Here is a 22,803-nt window from a genome sequence, read left to right as displayed (position 1 = left end):
AGATTTTTTACCCCAGAACTCGCCACCGGCATCAGCTTCGATGAAGCCGCTGGCGGCCTCCATTGCGCGTGTGTCGCCACCAAAACGAGAGTGTGGTGGGTACCAAGCGGGCAAGCTTGCTCTACATCGCTTGAGCGGAAGATACGGTTCGAGCAAAAGGCGCTTTGTGCACCGCGCTTGCTAGGCTGTCAGGGCTCTAGCATGCGCGCACCATATCCTTCGGTCTTCCCTCCATTTCCCGGCGCGGGTGGGAATTTAAAATTAGATAGGGAGGGATACGTCAACGCCAGTCTCCCTTCGAGTCCTTCGGCGTTTTTTGTTGTTGTTGCAGAGGGCCCTGTGAACGTCTGTCTTTAGACGCGCCGAGCATGCGCAATACCAAGACCAGAAAACAAAACAAAGGAGCGCAACTTCAGCACAGTGAGCTCACGATGGCGCGCCCGCTTTTGTCGGGTCAAAGCGAACAGCGACAACGTGCTCCGCGATCGCTATGCAGCCTGCAATGTTCAGAAATATCAAATGAGGCGCGATAAGTTTTGTCGTGCTCTCGTTCTGCGTTATACCAACTACCGAGCTATTTGGGCACGGCAGGATTCTCTGAGGTGGAAAGCTTGAAAATGGATCCTTTACCCCATGTTGTGTACAGCGAAGAAAAATAACTTATCAGTGCCACTCTGCAAAGGAGGAAGCTTGACCGGTGGGCGAGATTTCGCATGAATTTGACTCTGACCACTTCCTCTCCATCCTGGGTGACGGCGAGAATGACGAGCGCAACCGAACGAGCGCACAAAGGCGCAGGAAATCTGCGAACAAGAATGGACGCGCAGAGGTCACGACACATGGTGGCAAGAAATGTTCATGATGTCGGCGTCATGCTTATTTCGCCCGCTTTCTCGTAGTATTTTGGTGCCTCGATCACCAGTCTTCTGGAAATGCAGGACAGGAAAAAATACTACGTAAAACAATCTGCTCATAAGAAGGCTTGCTCTCTAATATAGTAGTCTGTAGTTCAAACGCTATCTTCGAGTAACACCGGTCGCCTGTTTTTGGTATTCTCGCAGTTTTACTTCGGTTTTGCGCATGTTAGCCACTGTAATAGAAGGCTTGCTATCTGTGTCAAAAATGAACACTTAACAAAACCGGCGCACCATTCGAAACGACAGCCCGCGGAATCTCCTTAAGTGGACAAACCAGTTAATTAAAAAAAAAAACTTGGGGCACGCTTCATGTTCGGTTTTACCACTACAATGCGATAGCGTTATCGGGTCCTAAATGCTAATTAGCATACTCGTAGGTACTAATAGGCCATATCTACACTACAAGTCTAGACACCCCCTGGTCCGGATGGTCTAAGTGGTTCGTTCTATACACCGCTGATGCCTTGCCTGGCACCTGCCTTGTTGGAATTTTTCAATGCTGTTTATGACGTGGACTTTTTACCTGCCACGTTCTATACTGGTGACTGTATCGGATCTGGCAACCAGGGTCCTCAAGACTGGCAACCATGCTGTGCAAGCCGGCCCGCCGGGCTGCTGATATAAGAGCGCAAGCGCCCAATAAAGGTCACTGTTGTTCTGCACCTCGAGATCAGCGGTTGTCTGCGTCGCATGCTATCTTGAACGACACAGAAGTTCTTATCACGCCCATTCCCCGCTTCAACTGAGCCAGCGTAATGGAAGGACTACCGCCCCCTGGTCCCCTACTGCTCTCCGAAGCGCCAGCGGAAAACTGAAAGCTGGTTTGGTTTGGTTTATGAGGGTTTCACGTCCCAAAGCGACTCAGGCTATGAGGGACGCCGTAGTGAAGGGCTCCGGAAATTTCGACTACCTGGGGTTCTTTAACGTACACTGACACCGCACAATACACAGGCCTCTAGAATTTCGCCTCCATCGAAATTCGACCGCCGCGGCCGGGATCGAGCCCGCGTCTTTCGGGCCAGCAGCCGAGCGCCGTAACCACTCAGCCACCGCGGCGGCGGAAAAACTGGAAGCAATTCAGGCAGAGGATAGATTTGTACTTCAAGCAACTTCATCTGTGACAGAGCGCACGAGTGCACAGAAGGCTGCAGCCTTCCTCCATGTGGAAGGTCAGGAAGCAATTGACGTATTTAACAGGGAGCCACGCCGAAGTTCTGTAAGGCGCGATCTATTCCCTTCGCTCTACGCGACAAGGTATCTGAAGAGCTTGATAGGCTTGTGGCATTAGGCGTCTTGTCACCAGTGCCGCATTCCGAATGGGCTACGCCCATTGTACCCGTCCTAAAGAAGGACGGCACCTTTAGGATTTGTGGAGACTTCAAGGTCACTTTAAATTCGGCATGTGAGCTAGAGCAGTACCCGTTGCCAGTAATCAATGACATGTTCGCGTCCTTAAGCGGCGGAAAACATTTCAGCACACTGGACTAACGAGACGCATATAACCAAGTGTCTCTCGTTGAGGAATCGCGCCAGTTATGCGTGATTAATACGCATAAAGGTCTGTTCTGCTACAACAGATTACCTTTCGGCATTGCCTCTGCGCCAGCCATTTTTTAGCGCGGAATGGAAACAGTCCTACAAGGCTTATCAGGCGCGCAAGCTTATCTGGACGATGTCTTGGAGTCCGAAAGAGCAGGAAGTGACGACGTGCTAAAAGCGGTTCTACAGCGTTTCCGCGACAGTGGTGTTACACTGCGCCTCGACAAATGCAAATTTCGGCAAGAGTCCGTTACATATCTCGGCCATCGAATCGATCAGCAAGGCTTGCACCCAATAGAAAAGAATGTCGAAGCTATCACAGAAGCCCCTAGCCCGAAAAATGTAGCCGAGCTTCGTTCTTTTCTCGGCATGATCACTTTCTACTCAAAATTTTTGCCGAAAATCTCGTCCCTGCTCGCTCCATTGTATCGGCTGCTGGAAAAGAACACAAATTGGCTCTGGAAAGAAGAGCAACAAACGGCGTTCGACAAAGCAAAACGGTGTTTGCAGCAAGCAGGGGTGTCGGTTAATTTCGACCCTTTGCAACCGCTGAAACTAGAGTGCGACGCATGGCAAAAAGGAATAGGCGCAGTGCTTTTTCACACGAAAGGGAACGTCAACAAGCCGATTGGATTTCGTTCTAGGACATTGTCGAAAGCAGAAAAAAATTATTTCTCAACTTGAACGTGAAGCATTGGCCCTCGTATTTGGAGTAATGAAGTTTCATGATTACCATCTAGGCCGAGAATTCATACTGGTCACAGATCACCAGCCGCTCCTGGGCCTGCTGAGACCGGACCGGCCCACGCCGCCTCTGGCTGCTGCTCGCATACAGCGCTGGGCACTGTATTTGGGAGGATTTCGCTACAAGTTACAGTATTCGCCAGGCAAGCAGCTCCTGAACTCAGACGCACTTAGTAGGTTGCCACAAGAAACTTCGGAGCCAACCACGGAAGGGGAGCCACCTGACTACGTTCTGGCACTCGCAGGTGTCCAGGAGGGGGCTGTCTCGGTAGAAGAACTGCAGGCGCGGACGGCAGATGACGCAGTACTTTCAAAGGTCGTGCATTACACAAGGAACGGGTGGCCTCCAAGCGCTAAAGCATTAGAACGAAGCTTACTCCCCTTTTACGACCGCAGACTGGAACTGGGCCACCGTTTGCTGTATTGGGGCCGTAGAGTTGTCATTACAGTTAACGCGCAACATAGAATGTTGCACATGCTGCACAAGACACATCAAGAATCATCGGCGATGAAATCAATTGCTCGGTCAGCTTTCTGGTGGCCCGGAATGGACCATGACATAGAGCAACTGTCAGCGGGGTGCACAAGCTGCATCCAAAATCGACCAATGCCAGTATCCGCTCTGCCAGTTAACTGGCCGACCTGCCAAGAAAGCTGGTCAAGAGTGCATATAGATTTCGCGGGGCCAATCAAAAGACACATGATTCTTGTTCTCGTAGATGCTCACAGCAAATGGATTGAGACCGTACCAATGAAACAGGCGACCACGTCTTCGACTATTACTTGCCTGCGCAGCTTCTTTAGCAGGTTCGGCATTCCTCGCACCATTGTTTCAGATAATGGGGCGCAGTTCACTAGCCAAGAATTTACTGATTTTGCGAACAACAATAACATAACCCACCTGCGCACGGCTGCGTTTCATCCACAGTCGAATGGCCTAGCAGAGAGAGCTGTCCGATCTGTTAAAGATGGTCTGAAGAAGATGAACCAGGGCAGATTAGAAGACTGCCTTTGCCGACTACTTTTCAACTACCGGAGAACACCCCTTGCCTCGGGCAAATCTGCTTCGGAACTTCTTCTGGGCTACCAAATCCGGTCCCGCCTCGACACATCTTTTCCTCCTTTGGTTGCAGGAAGATCTGGAACATCGGATGAGTGGACCCTTGAACCAGACACAAATGTTTACGTCCGTAACTTTGGTAAGGGTGATAAATGGAAGACGGGCACGATAAAGTCAGCAGACGGAGCTCGGATGGTGACAGTGGAAACGCCTGAGGGCCTCGTTCGGCGACTCGTGGATCAAGTTCACGCAAGGAAACTCCCAACGGCTACACAAGACCACAGGGAAAGTGCAAGCTCGTCGATCTCGAGAACTCCGCAAGAAACTCCCGGAGCATGGCCAAAGGCAAAAGCCGAAACGCGTGAAACGCCACCACCACAGCGTCAGTCATCACCCCAACCCCTGGACGCACAGGAGAGAAACGGTGAACCTACAGTGGCCACGGAACTCCGACGCTCAACTCGAGAGCGCAGACCTGTGCAGCGTCTTCAGTATTATTGATGGAGAAGTGTTATAACTGCAATGTTGTTCTTATCAGTTATCAGATGATGTCGACGGCTACACGTGCCAATCTGGTTGCCTATCTTGTTTTCTTACTTTGTTTCCCTTCCCCTCCTTTCTTAAGCTGTCTTATATATTTGGACGTGCACTGCAAATAAACGCCCATTCTTCCAGCTTGTCAGCTTGTGTCTGCCTCGACTGCGTCAAGCGCAGTGTCCGAGCTACAATGTAACACGTTAGGCTGTTCGACAAGAGAGGCCCAAGGAGAAAAAACCGTCGCCCCTCGCTCATACATGGTGCGCACGGAAGACGGGAATCAGTTTCGTCGCAACCGTCAACAGCTGCTCCGAACAAACGAGGAGTTCGACCCGTCACTGCAAACCATTCCTGACTATACGGAAGACGGTGCTAACGACTGTGGTTCTCTTCCAGGCCGCGCTGCACCACAGGAGTCACAGAACAACTGGAGCCCCACGTGTGACGATCAAGCCCCAGCTGCCCAGACGCCTCAAGGGTACCCTGCGACAGGGCAACATAGTCCTTCGGAAACCACGAATTCCGATCCGGACGACGCTGGGCTTCGCCGGAGCACCCGGTTAAGGAAGCAGCCCAACCGCCCCGCATATCAAAAGGACTTTCATCAAATTGCTTGAATCGATCTGCTGTTGTATTCTGCTCGTTTGTTTTTCTGTTTTTAGAGGAAGAAAGATGTATCGGATCTGGCAACCAGGGTCCTCAAGACTGGCAACCATGCTGTGCAAGCCGGCCAGCCGGACTGCTGATATGAGAGCGCAAGCTCCCAATAAACGTCACTGTTGCTCTGCACCTCGAGCTCAGCGGTTGTCTGCGTCGCATGCTATCTTGAACGACACAGTGACGCCATACTAATCGCGAAAATTACAGATGTAGATCGGTTGAAAACTGGTTTATGGTGGTTTAACGTCCCAAAGCCATTCAGGCTGTGAGGGACGCCGTAGAGAAGGGCTCCGGAAGTTTCGACCACCTGCGGTTCCTTAACGTGCACTGACATCGCGCTGTACACGGGGCTCTAGGATTTCGCCCCCATCGAAATTCAGCCGCCGCGGCCGGGATTGAACCTGCGTCTTTCTTGTCAGCAGCCGAGTGCCATAATCCCTGAGCCACTGCGGCTGTTGAAGGGTATTGTCCGATATCCTTATGCAACGTGGATTACAAGATATTTGCGAATGTTCTTTATTCTCGTCTGCAGTTCCTGGCATTACGCTTATTAGGGTTGCAGGAAGTGCTGTAGTATACAAAGCCATATCCGTATCGCGCGTTCGGTGTTGAAGACAGTGTTAGAGGATGTTGACGAAGTGACTCTAGTTCAGATTGGTCTGGCAAGGGCTTTTGATACGGTGCGTCGTGTTTTTTTAGTGCGAAAGCTCTCATATGTTCAGGAACACCGACCAACAATATGGTCACCGTACGCACGATCTTGTGCCAGCGACGCGAGGGGTTGCTCGGGAAGAGCAACATGGGTCGCGCCATCACCACCGGCGACTCTGATAGAAACAGCCACCTGCCAGTGCAGTGGCACATCGCTCAACCGCACGCCACTGTGCTGCCATTGGTATGAGGACTCGCCGCCATCTACGAATGTTAAGTACAGAATGACCACTTCTGCATATATGGGCATTAACCCACTAAATATACCACGTCATGCCCTTAAGGCTGAGCTTAAGCGCCCCTGCAATTGAAGAATGAACAGCTCCTTTCGCGCGTGTACACAGATTAATTATGTTAAAAAGTTTTGTTTGCAATCTTCGAGAACGCAAACATTGGTGATGTCTTGCTTAAAGGCACAGAACTTTGCTACAAAGCGTCCACTACAAGAATGGTCGTTAATCGAAAGCCTATCAAACCTATTCTACTTCAAGCGTTAGTTCGAGAGGGCTTCTCGCTATTGCCTTTGTTGTTCGCTTTATATCTGGAGCTCCTATGCCTTAATATCAACAAAAACACAGCAATCCGTGGCTTTTCGCTGCAGCAATGTGACATCAAAATTTTTGCAGCCCTTTGCTGTTCTGACAAAAAGAATGTACTCGAAGTTTTTGCATGTAAAATGGGTTTTGGCTAGGACACTGGGGTGCAAAACCAAGCCTTTTTGGAGGCATCAGGCGGGACTCCGGAGGATTAGAATATTTGGGCGTTCCCTTGTATCAGTATCAGAAAACTGGGCATCACTGTGATTCTCAAGTCTCGTCCCTCAGGCTACAAACACAGGCTTGGATGTGTAGGGGGCTGCCTGTGTTTGCACGAGCGCAAGTGTGCAATGTCTTCTTGGTTTCGGAGCTCATTTACGTAGTGGAAATGCTGGATTGTGCAAGGAAAAAGTACAGGCCATGCATAAAATTTTTGCGACTTTTATATGGCGCTTTCAGGGGGAGCCTATGCGTCGAGAGAATTTGTTTATCCCTCTGGAGCCAGGTGGAAATGATCTTTAGCACTACTTCATACATCAGCTTGTTTCAAGGTTTTTCTATTTTTGAAACGGTAAACCACATTCAAGACGATTAAGTGCCCATTTGCTTTATTTTCTTTGCGCTCAGTTGTCATGGAAGTGAGAGGCCTTTGTCGCGTTTCGTTAAGGAAGTTGCCGAAACGTTCCATGTCTTCACTGCACGTTTTTTCCTTAGAGTACCTGCATAGTCTCTCCAGAAAACAGAGGGCACAATTTCTGATTGAGGCGTTATTACCTGTAGATATGCATTGGCTTCCCTACCGCCCCTTTCTACACAACAGTGTATTGAAGCGGGTGCAACGGGTGTTCAAACGCCCGAAAAGACTTTCTTGCATAAATTTCACACGTTGACCTTACCTGTCAAATCGTGGCTTCCTGCGAAGGTCTCGTTTGTGCCAAAGGTCTCGTTTGTGCCATGGTTAATGAACGGCCGCCTGTGTGAGAAGCCAGACACTATTGATCATTGCTTTGCGTTTTGTCGTGATACCATGTTCTTTTGGGACATTCTTCAGCAGACTTCCAAAAAGGACCTTCAGATCACGCCCTATACTATGAGATTTCTGGCCTGAAGGTTCTAAGGTTCCATATGATCTTTTTTGTGCTGGTGGGCCTGTTTAGCTTGAAGAATAGCCGCATGATACGGATCGCCACGCAAAGCCGACACGTTCATCAAAGTCTCTGTTCAGAGAGGAGGAGTATTTGACGCGGGGGTTACATATGTTGCGCAGGATGGACCTCCTGTCTGGCTGCCTTTACTCGATGCATGTGTGTGTATGCCGGAATTTTGATACGCCGGTAGAGTGATCGCAGGATGCTGGTGTATTAGGGGTCTGCAAGATACGATTTGATTAAGTAAGGCTAGAAGGCTGTCAGTATTGTCGTACTTCTATGTAATAAAGAATAAAAAAGCCCTTAGTGCCCTATAGAGTGTGTGGCGGTTAAGCGATCCGAAGGTCGTGATTTCGGTTCCCACCTAATTCACCCAAATTTACGTTTCACTGCTATTACTTTGAACATATGCAGAATTCTAAGACGTTTGATACCAATTCCAATGCTCTGGCACTAATTTATGTGACTAATTTATCATTCTCCCGCGATCACTTCTCGCGCGCGGAAATGCGTCAGCTGCGCGGCTTTGGACATCTGCTGGCAGCGATAGCCACACCGACCACGCGCAAGCGTTGTAAAGCAGCACGAAAAGAAGAACGGGGTGTGGATTGGAGTATACCCCGGTTTTGCCGATCCATGTTTCATGCGCCACTGCTGTCATGCGAAAAAGCTGACGTCTGCTACACCACTTGTGATGTGGCGAAGCCAACCTCACTGACCGAATGCTAGCGGCGGATTTCGCCTGGTCTGCGCAGCTGTCCTCGCTGCCGAAGGCACTGCGGATGGAAACGGCACCTTAAAGGGACAATAAAGGGAAATATCAAACTAAGCAAGACGAATAGATTAATGCTTGGGAGCACTACTCAGGCTTTTTCTGCTCAGAAAGGTGGCTGCGTTGATGACATATTGCAAATGAGAGTCCCGAAACCCTTTCACATTTAAACTGCTCGCGAAAAAATGGTAACAATTACGCCATTTTTCTGATGCATTTTCGATGGAGCTCTTCGACCAATCAAATGTGCCACTTTGAAGGACAGGAAACGCGGCAGAAAACAGGAACTAGCACGCCGGTTGAGTCAGCCGTCACGGCGGCTAGGTTCAAGTGCAGGCCGCATTAGCCTCTCACTCTACCGAAAGGCAGGTGCCCTCCGCTGCTGCATCACGTGCGGCTGGGCATCGTTGCAACACACGCGTATAGTAGAAATAGGCTGCGTGGGTGCGAAAGAAACCACGTGAAGTTATCGACGGCATGCAGTCACCGACTGCAGAATAAACTGCTGACGACGACGCGAGCTTGTGGCCTTCTGTGCGTTGTGGGCTGTTGTAAGTGTGCACGTAAGCTTCGAGCGATCCTCAAAAGAATGCAAAGAAGCAATCGCGCTCTATGCCATTCAACACCACATCTGAATGAAAAACCTGCCAGCGCACAGTTCATCAAACGCGCGCCTTTGTTGACTATAACTACATAGTAAGTATGATCGCAGACGACCCTTGTGATTGACTCTGCTGTGGTAGTTGCGATTTCTACGTGCGTGAATTTCTTCCGGCGGATTGTAAGCGAAAAAGAATCAGGATACGTTCCGCCCAATTGTAGTCTGCCGCCTGTCTGCTATAGCTGTCGGCAGGAAATGCGTGCATAATCTGGAACACACACCAGCTGGTTGAACGTTTTTTCTCGCAGAAGCGCGCATTTCGTTAATTCCGGTTTAGCTGCATATTGCATCTGTATGCTGCAGCTTTGCCGAAAAGAACGAGCACTCGAATAAGAGGCGCTAAAATCCTGCCTTGCGTGCCAGCGCCTCAGATTCTGTATGCATGATGGTCCGCGCTGGGAACTTTTTTCTTTAATGAGTGTAATAAGAGGTGACGGGGCATGCATGTGGCACTTAAAAAAAATTTCAACACATTTAAATGCATATCCGCCTTTCCACTGCGCAGTAAACACGGAAGTACTCGCACTTGCATCGCGCTTGACACGTTGACGACCTGCATGCATGCGCGAATCTGCAAAAACAGGTACAGCAACTTCAGAACGACCGCAGCATGCACAAAGTAACCGATTTTGACGACTGAAGTCAGAACAAAACCACTTCACCGGTCGTCTAGAAAGCACAACACAGCTTGAATGCCGTTAAGACCTTGCGGCTCTGAACTTGCTGCGTTCAACGGCCACACATCGGCTGAGTGCACAGACTGCGAGGCGAATTATTCAGCGCTCGTTTTATTGCGAAAGCATTATATGGCTCATGGGCAACGAAACTCGGCGTTGAACAGCAGCAGTGGTCCGAAAAAAAACCCAGATTACATCACCGTGGCAACATAGAAAAACAAACTTTCTTCGGACGGTGCGAGCAATCGGACCCAGGATTTTTAGACTGCGAGGCGAGCACGCAACACATAAGCCACTAAACCACACTGCTTCTCGACGAACAAAGGTAAACTTAGTATATGCGTTGCCTTATGGCTGTATACTAATGAGGAGGTGTGTCGTTAAAAATGAAGAAAAATAAATAAATAAATAGATAAATAAGTAAATAGAGAGAATGTTTGCAACATTTGTATACAGTGTGAAAGCACGGCTTAGATGGCAGGTGCTGCCACCGGCGGAATTTGCACGATCAAGGTTGTTCTCGGGCAGACAGAAAGACAAACGTTAGACAATTTTGCTCGAGTCAGAACCTCCGGATTAGTGCTTTCGCACTAATAAAAAGGAAATAAAAAAGGACAATGCCTTCGCATTCAAAGCATGTTAGTAGTCCTCCATAATTTTTTGCGTCTAGCCTTTCTCTCTGACGTCTGTATTTCGCTGTTTTATTTGTGAGACTCTTTGCATTCATGGCTACGCTCACCGCGCTGTGTATTTTGACGGTAATTGGCCACTGACGGCGAAATAGCGCTCTTCTGTGAAAAAGAGCAGTAGATACACAGCCACGGTTAAATGGATGCGCGCATCGCGACGCCACGTGCATATCGTTTGTATGCAATTTTCTGGCTTATAAAATCTGTTTTCGGTAAAAATGACGTATTTGCTATCAGGCGAAGCTAATCTATCATTCTTGCCAGACTTAGTTTATTGGGGCTTAACGTCCCAAAGCGACTCAGGCTATGAGGGACACCGTAGTGAAGGGCTCCGGAAATTTCGACCACCTGGGGCTCTTTAACGTGCACTGACATCGCACAGTACACGGGCCTCTAGAATTTCGCCTTCATAGAAATTCCGCCGCCGCGGCCGGGATCGAACCCGCGTCTTTCGGGTCAACAGCCGAGCGCCGTAACTACTGAGCCACCGCGGCGAGTCTTGCCTGACTTAGTATTTGCCTTTAGTGACCCCTTAATTTCAGTGGGTGACTATGGTCTACGGCGCACTAGTACCAGAATTAGGCCCCATTACAGACGGTGGGCAGTACACAGCGCAGTGCGGCGTCGTTTCTTCACTTTTGTCCGTGTGCTGTTGTGCGTTGCGTCATCTTGAAGATCAGTTCTCTGCAGCTTTGAAGCGGAGCAGGCTTCAAATCGACATGCGGTTGCAGGAAGTGCGCCGTCAATATAGGTGCACTGCACTGTTGCTTCTAGGCCTCAGACAACCTTATCCAGTTTCATGTGTCAAATTGTTCATATATCGAACTATTTCGCGATTCCCTTCGAGTTCGATATATGCGGTCGACTAGGTGTATGGTTCCAATGTGGGCTATTGAAAGGGGTTAATGCGGCGAGTTGGGCGTGTTTGTACATATTTCCAGAAAAAGCAGCGCTAAAAAGACGTGGACACAGACGAGACGACAAGGACGGGCGCTGAACTTGCAACATATTTTATTGTGAAAAACTTCCCTCTTATTAAACTTGTGTACGCCCAACTCACCGCATTAACCAAGTTCATTTCTAGTACAAAGGGCTCTCTCTCCTCGTGTGTTCTGTTCGATCCGTGTTCTACCGTTTCACGCATTGCCGTGTCAGTGTGTCGAGCTCGGGAACTTTTCTTCTGCCTTCGAGCCAAGCGACTACCCGAAGATGTCAGCGCCTTGTTCAGTGGGCTTCCCCCTTCCATCAGTCGTGGAATACGCGTCGTTAAGGTCCTCAGATCGGAATTGAGACGCCAAGCACGCCTGTACCCGGATCTCCTGAGTGCCCAGGTCTGCAGCATGGGACAAGTTTCCTCGAACCACCGTGAGCTCCGGGCGTTCCACAGCCTCGCCGACCGAACAATGGAGTTCCTCTGGCAACAACTGCTGAGATGACTGAGGGCCAGGCCTGCTCAAGATCCGCAGGTGCACAATGCACAATGCAAGGTGCACATCGTAGGTGCACATCGTGCACATTGCCAGCCGACGTTAGCCGTGTCCTTTCTCTCAGCCCTAAGTTTGCGGTGCCGCCCAAGGAATCAAGGCTAGAGCAACTTTCTTTGTTCGTCAGGTGTCGCGCCACGCCTCGATCGAGGCGAGCACCCGCTGTGTCTCGGAAGGTGTTGATGTGCTTAATAGTTGGAAGAGTACCGAACACGGTCTACCCTTGAGACGTGTGATTTCTTTCCTACGTGACCACTCGCTCCTTCTTCTCCTAGCAGACAAAGAAGGCGGATTCGCTGTATTGCCTCGCGCAGTGTTCAAAGCCAAATCTAGGGAATCTATCTCTGCTGTGTTCTCCGGTCATGCAAAGGTATCTCTAGGCAATGTTAAGTCTAGAGCGAAGAAACTTTTCGAGCGGTTGAACCTATCTCAACTTGTCAAGGCGATCGATGAGAGCAAGAAAGATTTTCGAAATGCCTTTTTTAGCGCAAACACCCATAAGGTAGATGTGCCGTTGAGAACCATAGTCTCTGTAACTGGAACATGGTAGCACTCTGTTGCTCGTTTTTTACAGCGCCATCTTAAGCTTTCACCCGTGGACGACCCTTTCATTGTTAACAATTCCAACCAGGTTTTAGAATTCTTTAGCACTAACACTGACAAATGCTACCAGGCTTTTTCGATTGACATTAAAGATCTCTTTTATTCTCTACCTCACAAGCTCATCCTTGAATGCGTTGAGCATTACATTGACAAATATGGCTCCATTCCTTTCCATAACACCGCGAGGGTTACAGTTCGAGGTTTTTTAGAACTTTTAAAACTTTATCTCAAATCAAACAACATTCAGTTTGAAGGGACGCCGCAAAAGCAGGGTATATGCATCAGGTCCTGCATAGCCCCTGTTCTCAGTGACCTTTTGCTGGCTCATTTCGATCGTAAACTGCTCGATTCTCTCATGGACAGCAGTGCTATCAAAGTTTTTCGTGATGCGGACGATTTTTTAGTTGTTTTAGACTGTGACGCGCAGGCTATTCAATGAGTTAGGGAAATTGTACTGGCTGCTTTTGATATTGTGATGAATCCTCTTGACCTCACCCACGAACTTCCAGTCAATGGCCAAATTAGTTTTCTAGACATTCGGTTTCACTTTAAAGATGATGATGTCTGTTGGTGCTATGAACCGCGCGCCAACAAACCACATATGTCGTTCAATTCCGCCCACTCAAAGCTCGTTAAAGAGCTATTACCATGTCAAGCCTCTACAAAGCTCTCGGCAAAACATGCCCGCCTCTGATATCAGAAGCGTTCAACAGTCAAGCACAAAGACTGCTGAGCGCTGGGTACCCTCACCGCCTCCTGGCTTCAGTCGCTGACGGTCTGCTGAAAAAGATGCGTTGTAAGGTGCAAACGTGCGATGGCCGCGCACAGCGTAGGCAGAAGGTAGCAGTGATACCTTATATACACACACTGTCGCACAACCTGGAAAAGGTAGCCCTGCGTTACGACTTGAAAGTCGTGTTCTCTGCTCCTCCCAAGCTGTCTAATATTTGCAGGATAACTGATCCGGAGGCGACCAAGCAGAGTGGCTGTGGCAAAAAACACAGGCAGCCTTTTGTTGAATGTACAGAAGGTGTAGTTTACCAAATTTCCTTAAGTTGTGGAAAAACGTATGTTAGCCAAACTGGGAGATGCGTGAACGAGAGTTTAAGAGAGCATGCCAGGAACGTGAAAAATGCTCGCGAGGGAAAAGATTGTGAAGGAAGGAAGGAAAAGGTTTATTGAGCTCTAGAGAGTAGGTGAGCAATTTGGCGGAGTCAGATGGCGTCTTCCATCTTCTCAGAAATCGTCGTCTGCCCCTAGTCCAGGGCTCCGTTGGATTCCGCTGCCAGCTGTGCTCGCCGGATGAGCCCAAGTTGGACGTCCTGACGGTCACTGGAGAGCATTCCTTCCCATCGCTCCGCACTCGGGTTGGGTATTTTTGGTGCCACCTCTATTTTCTGGCAGGCCCACGTTATGTGATAGAGCGTGGGTGTTTCATGGCACCATGGGCATTTGTCTGTGTATTTTGTGGGTTGTATTTTGTTGAGTGTATTTAGATTCGGGCATGAGCCCGTCTGTAGCAGCCTCCAGGCGACGGCGTCTTCCCTGGAGAGAGATTTATGTGGTGGGGGTACCGTTTCCTGCAGCCCTTGTAGTGGTTTAAGATTGCCGAGTAATTCTAGGAACAGGTTTGGCTTCCTCGAGGTCGCTTGTGGGGGGAGGTCGCTAAAAAGTGTACCCTCGAGCTACCCTGTCGACCGCTTGGTTGCCTTCCACTCCCGCGTGTACCGCCGTCCATACTATTGTATGTTTTATTGGTTCTTCTTCTGTGCTTTGTTTGGGTCGGTCCCCAGAGCGGAGTATGTGGAGCGCTCTGTGACCTATTCTGCCTAACATGAAGTTTCGGCATGCCGTTTGAGAGTCGGTTAGTATTGTTAAGGATCGCTTAGTCCGGTAGCCCTCCGCTGCCGCTAGAGCGACGGCCACTTCTTCAGCCTCGACTACCGTGCGTTCCCGTAGCGACGCGATGAAGATTTCCCGTATGTCCGAGTTTATCACAGCCGCTACCGCGTTGGGGTTGTTTTGTCCCGTCCTTCTGGGGTATGTGGCTGCGTCCACATACATCGTTGTTGTCTGGCGGGCTAGTGATTTTTGGATGTACTCGGCTCTCGCCTTTCTGCGTTATTCGTGTAGGTTGGGGTCCATGTTCTTGAGGATGGGGGTCACTCTAATTGTGCCCCGTATGCCGTCCGGGATAGTCGCGGTTCGCTGGATTTCTTGTATTTGTTCGTTGCATCCCAACTTCTGCAGAAGCTCCCTGCCAGACGGAGTCTGCTGTAGTCTCTGCAACTGGGCGACGTGTTGTGCCTCTCTCAGTTCAAAGTTGTTATGAAGTCTTAGTGCTAAAAGCTTCTCTGTGGATGTGCATTGCGGTAGATGGAGTGCTGTTTTGTATGTTTTGCGTGTAATCGCATCAATCTTTTGGATTACGCTTTTGATTGGGTTGTAGTATGGAAGACTGTAGGTGACTCGGCTGATCACCAGGCTCCTGACCAGCTTTAGCGTGTCTTCTTCTCGCATGCCCGAGCGTTTATGGGATGCAGAAGAATTTGCTTTGGGGCTAGTTGGTTCATGATTGAAGTTCTGAAAGGCGCAAAATACACACACACAGGAAAAAAGGGAGATGACACAAAGAGCGTTAATGGGAGACGCGCGTGATCATGCGGGCAACTTGTAGGGTGGAAGCTTTGAGTAGAGCAAGTGCATGTGTACACCGTTGGCTTGATTGTATCCACATGCCCAAGATTCTTATGAGTGTTTTCTCTGGTATGGGTTCTCCCTCTAGGTAGACGTTGAGCCTAAGCTCGTCGCTGTTCGGGACTGTGCGGTTTTGTTTCCCTCTCCAGACTCTGAGCAGTTCTGATTTTTCGGTGGAGCATGCTAGTCCTCTCGCATTTACGTAGTTCTCTACGCAGGTCGCGGCGTCCTGTAGTCCTCTTCCTTTTCTTTTTGTGAGCCCGTATTTGTCCAGATGGTGATGTCGTCGGCATACATGGCATGGTGTATTCCTTCGACTTCCTTAAGTTGTGTTGCAAGGCTGATCATTGCAACGTTAAAAAGCGTAGATGAGATAACCGAGCCCAGGGGAGTTCCCTTGTTAGGTGTGTGGAACTTCTCCGAGCGGAGTTCTCCCAGCCCTATCGTCGCTGTTCTATCTGAGAACAAAGCTTTGAGGTAACCGAAAACCCTCCTGCCGCAGTTCAGGTCGTCAGGCCTGTCAGGATGGCTTCGTGGCTTACGTTGTCAAAAGCTCCTTTGATATCCAGTGCCATTATTACGTTCTCTCCGTCCCTAGGGACGTTACTCCTTTTTTTGATTTGAAGTACGTCTTGGGTCGACAGCTTCGCCCTGAATCAGAAAATACTGTGGGGATAGAGTTCGTGATCCTCGATGTATTGTTGTAGTCTTAATGTTACCACTCTCGTACAGCTTGCAGAGGCACGATGTGAGGGAGATGGATGGGTCTTGAAGGTTTCCTCGCAAGTCACTGTCTCACTTGCCAAGATTGCTCACCTGCACTTGATGCCACCTCCGTAATCAGAAAGAGCAAAGTACGCATTCCTAGATAAATCTCAGAATTTGAACAGATATATAGTCTGGGAGAGGGCTGTGTCAGCACCACGTCTAACGCGCTTTCCCAAAAAGAGCTGACTTATCTGCGCATGCGTGAACATTAGCCACGGCTGTACACAATGTTTATAAGAGCGAATTCTTTCACAATAAAATCTGTTGTAAGTTCAGCGCCCGTCCTTGTCTTCTCGTGGGTGTCAACGTCTTTTTAGCGCTGCGTTTTCTGGAAAACTTAAAAGAGAGCTCCAAACATAGATAAAAAAGAGATGCTCATAAAACCGCAGAATGGTTTTAGGCAATGCAGACATTTTGAAGAAAATCTATTTGTTTTGTCAAGTAGTGTGCTGAAATAAAAGTTAGGCAATGACCACTACTGTTGGCTTTTCTTGACAAAAAGGGCACCCATGACAGTGTGAGCCGGAAATTATCACGGGAGTTTGTAAGAGAAGCGAGGTTAGATGTCGATGTGACAGCCCTACTAAGGCGATATGAAACAATAATAAAGTGGAAGTAAACACAGAACGGCTAAATAGTACAGAGGAAGTGGTCATACAACGTGGTTTGCGACAATGGTGTCCCGTATCCCCACTAGTGCTCATGATATCCGTAGCAAGAGTCAAAGTCTGTACTCTATGGGATCCACAAAGATACGACGCCTAAAGCGGACTGCTATCTTAAGCAGAAGACGACGAGAGAAAAACTTTATTTGCTCTATATTTATGTTGTGCTCCTCAGCTGGTGTGTCCTCCGTCCAGGGCTGCAGTCGCCCGTGCCGCCCGGCCTGGCCTTTCGACCAACCGTCGCCATTCTTTCCATGACTCGCTGGACAGCAAGGCTTCCGACTGCTCCGTTGTTGGGTGTATGATGGGGCCGCCTCAATTTCGGGACAGGCCCGTGTGAGATGAAACAGTGTGAGTGAGCACCAGGGATGTGTATTCGTGTTTTCAGTAGGGTGGATTTTGTGATAAATGGATTGCGGAAAGTGTGGGTCCGTAATCGCCTCCAGGAAACGCTGTTCCGTGTAGAGGGACTTATGTGGTGGCGGGTATGTTTAACGTATACCCCTGAGTTGGTCGAGCGGTACTCCGCAGTTGCGTGGCACCGTCGCTGCCTCGTCGGCCGACGTGGATGCTCGGTGTGTTTAGCCTCGAGCGATTGGGTTTACCTTGAGATCACCGGCGATGCCTACGTGACCCAGGGCCAAGATGACGTAATGTAGTTCGTTGCTATGGCCACCTGTCTGCAGATTGTGGTCTACGGCGTGACCAACTCTGCCGATGGTGTTGTGGCAACAGGCCTCTAGGGAGTCAGCGAAAATTGTGAAAGTGACCGGTTCTGTTGCCTTCCGCGGCCGCTAGAGCTACGGCAGCTTCTTCAGCGCCCGTTACCGAGCAGCTCCAGAGTGATGCGCAGGCGTGCTTCTGCAGGGTGGAATAAACCGTGGTGATTACTTCATCCCTCCTGTTTGTGCAGGTGGCTGTGTCTACGTATACGACGGTGTCTTCGTGAGCATAGGCCTTCCTGATGGCGTTTGCTCTGGCTCAGCGTCGCCCTTGGTGAAAAGTGGGGTCTATATACTGCGGGGGATTGGCGCTACCATGAGTCATGCGCACCTCGTCCGATATGGGCACCGTTCGGGAGAGCTCGCGTACGCTGTCGTGTTAGCCCAGTCGACCGAAAAGGGGACTACCAGTGGCAGTCAGCTGGAGCCTGAATTTTTGAGCTACTAGCTAGGCCTCAGTCCGCTCAGAGTATGTGTTCTGAAGGCCGAGTGCCATGAGGCTGGCAGCAGCCGTGCTCTGGGGAAGCTCCAGTGCTGCTTTGTAGTCTTTTCTGAAAACGGCATTGAATTGTTCTCTTTCCTTTGGTTGATGGAGAGGTACAGGAGGCTGTAGTTCGCTCGGCTGACCGTAAGCGCGCCCCAGTTAGAGAGTGTCTTCCTCCCGCAGCCCGCGACGTCTATTGTTGACGCGGGTGATTATGCGTGTGACTCGGGCCGTGGACGGGGAGAGGAGATATAGGGTGTGGTTCGCTCGTTGGTTGTATTGGATCCACTGTCCACATACCCCGTACCTTGATTACTTGCACTTCTGGCATGCTAGCTCCTGCAGGTATGACTGTGAGCCCAACGTTGCCGTCGTACACTAGTCATGTGTCCTAAAGAGTTCGGATTCTTCCGTCGAGCACGAGAAGCCTCGGGCCGCGCGCGTAGCTGTCAACGCATGTTGCAGCGTGTTGGAGACGCTCCTCCTTGAGACCAAGGGTGCCTTCCATCGTCCAGAGAGTAATGACATCTGCGTACACGGTATAGTGTATGTAATAAGGGAGCTAATTACTCATGGGCATCCACCCAAGTGCAACCATAAGGCTACAAAGGAAAGCTCTACAGATTCCACAGAAACTTCGTAGTTAAAGGAAAATTCGACCTGGTCCGGGGTATGAACTCGGGACCACCGCTTCACCGGAGCCGTCGCTCTACCAACTGAGCTAAACGGGACGGCTAGCATATGGTAGGGCGAGAGCTTTCCTTTGTAACCTTATGGCTGCGCTTGGGTGGATGCCAATCAGTAATTTACTCCCTTATTGAAAATCTACTGGATAATCCAGCTAGTCCACAAGTCAACTGCCGCCAGCGCAACCCTGGACTGGGGGCCCCGACCACACGGCTCCTGCGAATTGATCGCCTAAATAAAAGTTTTTTCTCTCTCTCTCCTCCTTGGGGGATTCCCCTAACTTTTGACCAACAATGTTGCCACTTCGAGTTATTGATCAGTTCGCTCTCGAACTGCCATATTGCCGCGAATCTTTGTATTGTTTATTCTTCAAAGCTTCCGGCACGCCGCTTTATCGGTTTGTTTGCGATGCAAGACGCGACCAGATTTATCTCGAGTAATAGCATCCAGGCGGAGCCGATTCTACGTTGTTCCAGAATTTGGTAGTAACAGTGCACGCTTTATCTCGAAAGTTCACTATCTGCTTTAAATTGAGCACGGCCGAGTGTGGCGGGCACTCTGTTCGGCGTTCGCCGAGAACTCTTGTTGCTACGCCGCCGCCGTGTGATTCAGTCCATTGTGGGCGCAAGTCATCCCAAATGAAGAGTATTGTTTAGCCGCCATTTTCGCTGTCTTTCTGCTCTCCGGATTACAGTCACCACTTCGTGACATCTGGTGGAGTTCCTGGGTGCTCGTCCATGTTCCGGACACCCCCTTCAAGTCGTGGCGCCAGCCCTGTGCTTCGCACCGCAGGACGAGCCAGCAGTTCATCAAACCAGCCGACGTCTCCAGGGAGAACAGCCCGAGTTGGGGACTCTGCCGGACCGCACCCGACAACGAAAAGACTCCGCAACGTCAACCATGCCCTCGTTACAGACATCGACCCCAATCTTCCTGCAGCAGCCGCGGACGTCGCCAGCATTCAACGGCTCCACAGGCGAAGACCCCGAAGAATGGTTGGACCGATCTGAAAGCGTTGCATCGTTCAACAGTTCGTATGATGCGACTAAAATAGGACGTCTTTTTCTCACTGGAGGGCTCAGCACGCACATGGTATGAAAACCACGAGTCTTCCCTAACGACATGGGGGCTATTCAAGAGAGAACTTTTGAAGACATTAACCACTGTCGTGAGTAAAGAAAGAGCCGAACGAGTCCTCGAGTCCAGGATCCAGCTTCCGAACGAGCCCGTACGCGGTTACGTCGAAGAAAAGAAGCGCCTTTTTCGTCGCGCTGATCCCGATATTTATAGGGCCAGCCTAGTCCGCCAGCCACCAAAAATCGTCCAGGAATTCGTGCAAGAATCCTGCACCGTCGAGAAGATCCTCGACGTCCGGACTCTGCAGTAGAACCGGCCTACTTATGTCTCAGCAATTCGTCCGGACACGATGACCACTATTAGCGAGAGCTTGTGGGAAGTTATCCGCGAAATCGTTCGCAAGGAGCTACGACGACTGCTTCCATCCTCCTCACAGCCACAAGCAGCGACTGTCATGGACGCGGTACCGGGGAAGAAGTGCAACAGGCATTTGGCGCCCCGACGGCCACAGAACCCCTGTCCATGACCTACGATGCTGCAGTTCGCACTCCTGAGATCCAACGACGACCCCTACGTCCTCTTCAACATGAACCATGCACTTGCTCAAGAACGCCACCTCCCGGCTCCCGCCTGCCCAGTCTACGAGCGGCGCTCAAGCCCCAGGAAATGCGACGCATGGAGGACTTCTGACAAGCGGCCGTTCTGCTTTCTTTGCGGTAAAGCCGGCCATATTCGTCGTCACTGCCCGTACCGAGGTGTCGGTCTTCGTGGATTTGTCATTGACGCACCGCGACCACGCTTCGGCCAACGTCCGCAAAAAATCGACAAGTACCTGCGTCGAGAGCAGTACGCGACGAAACGCCTTTCGCACTCACCATCGCCGTCAGCCTCGCGCTTTGCGCCGTCAAGCAGCAGCTACGAAGCCGCAGTGCGAGGAAGGTATCCCAACCTCGGGATGTGAGGTTCTTCACGAGCTTAACGCCGGTCCTCAAACGACCATTCCGCATAGACGCCACCCCCGACACGCCGACGCCGCATATAAAGACAACCTCGACCACGAGGCGAACCGCCTTCAAAACGACGCCGCCACCCAGAAAAGCTTCGACGAGACGCCCCACCCACGATTTACATACCCGACGAAGCCGTGACCCGACGCCGAGGACGACGTGCACCGCAAGAGCCAGGAAATCCGACTTAGAAGCGGTTATCGACGGCCGGAAAGTTACCGCTCTAGTCGACACAGGAGCCAACTCGGTGATGAAGGGAATATTCGCTGCGCAGCTGAGGAAAGTCACAACGGCTTGGGACAGCTCAAAAATTCGAACCGCAGAGGGTCACCTCATTACGCCATCAGGACGATGCACAGCGCGAGTGACAGTCGACTAAGGGACATACCTATCCTGCGACCTTCGTTGTGCTACGGAAAAGTTCCCGTCAAGTGACCTTGGGCATGGATTTCCTAAATGAGCATCAGACGATCATCGACCTGCTATCCAAGCTAATCACGCTTTCGACGGAGGAGGCCAGCCCTTCGATGAGGACTCTGGAACATCACCTTACCCATGGTGTCCTGGAGGAGCAAGTGAGCGTCGCACCCCTCTCAAGCGTCATCGTCACTGTAGGCACCACGAAAGCCAACAACGCTAAAGCCATCATTGAGAGGAACATGAAGTTGATTCTAGACCGAGAAATCAGTATCGCAAGAGTCATCGCACATTTCCGCAATGGCCAGGCCGCAATACTGCTGACTAACTTCAGTGAAGTGTACCGGCACATTAATAGAGGAACGACGATTGCTTTCTTCGACGAAATATCCGAAGTACGAGACTCGTTCGCCCTCTCCGACCAATCCGCAGAAGATTCGCCTTACCAAGAGAACTCAGCCACTTTCAAATTAACCAAGCACTGCCCCGGAACCAGATCTGTAATCTGCTTCGAAGCTACAGCGAGTGTCTTTCTTCATCGCTGAACTTCCAATAAAGGGCGATTACCAAGCATGCATTATAACCGACCAGCACGCCCGACCTCTCCGCCAAAGCCCCTAACCCTGTGTCGCTGCAAGAACGGCAAGCCATTCGGGACTAAGTTGAAGAAATGCTTCACGACGACGTCATCCAGCCTTAAAACAGCCCACGGGCGGCACCGGTTGTTCTAGTGAGAAAGACGGCGCACTTCGATTCTGTGTTGATTACCTCCGCTTGAACAACATAACAAAGAAGGACATCTACCCCCCCCCCCCCCCCCCCGCATCGATGACACACTGTACAGGCCTCTGCAACGCCAAGTATGTCTCATCGATGGACCTCAATAGCGGCTACTGGCAAATTGAGGTCGATGAAACAGATCGCGAGCAGACCGCATTCATCACTCCGGATGGCCTCTTCGAGTTCAAGGTGATGCCATTTGGTTTATGTTCCGCACCAGCGACGTTTCAGCGAGTAATGGATACAGTTTTGGCAAACCTGAAGTGACAAATTTATCAGGTGTGTTTAGATGACGTCGTTGTCTTCGCCTCGAACTTTCAAGAGCACCTAAAAAGGCTTCGAACAGTACTAGACGCAATCGAGTCATCCGGCCTAACGTTGAAAGCAGAGAAATGCCACTTTGCCTATGAAGAGCTGAAGTTTCTAGGCCACATCGTTAGCAAGGAGGGAGTACGCCCAGACTCGCAGAAAACAGCTGCTATTGAACAGTTTCCAGCGCCGATCGATAAGAAAGCAGTGCGCAGATTCCTCGGACTGTGCGCGCATTGCCGACGATTTGTCAAGAACCGTTCGCGTGTCGCCAAGCGTCTGACTCACCTGACAGAGGCAGACTTTCCATTTAAGTTGGAATCGCCGCAACTTGAAGCCTTTAAGGGACTTCAGCGTCGTTTATATTGTCCCCACTGATCCTCGCACATTTTGCTGAAAACTCTGATACTGAAATTCATACCGACGTAAGAAGCGTGTGCCTAGGCGCCGTC

Source organism: Amblyomma americanum, chromosome 1 (assembly GCF_052857255.1).
Source record: "Amblyomma americanum isolate KBUSLIRL-KWMA chromosome 1, ASM5285725v1, whole genome shotgun sequence".
NCBI lineage: Eukaryota > Metazoa > Arthropoda > Arachnida > Ixodida > Ixodidae > Amblyomma > Amblyomma americanum.
This window is presented reverse-complemented; position numbering follows the sequence as displayed.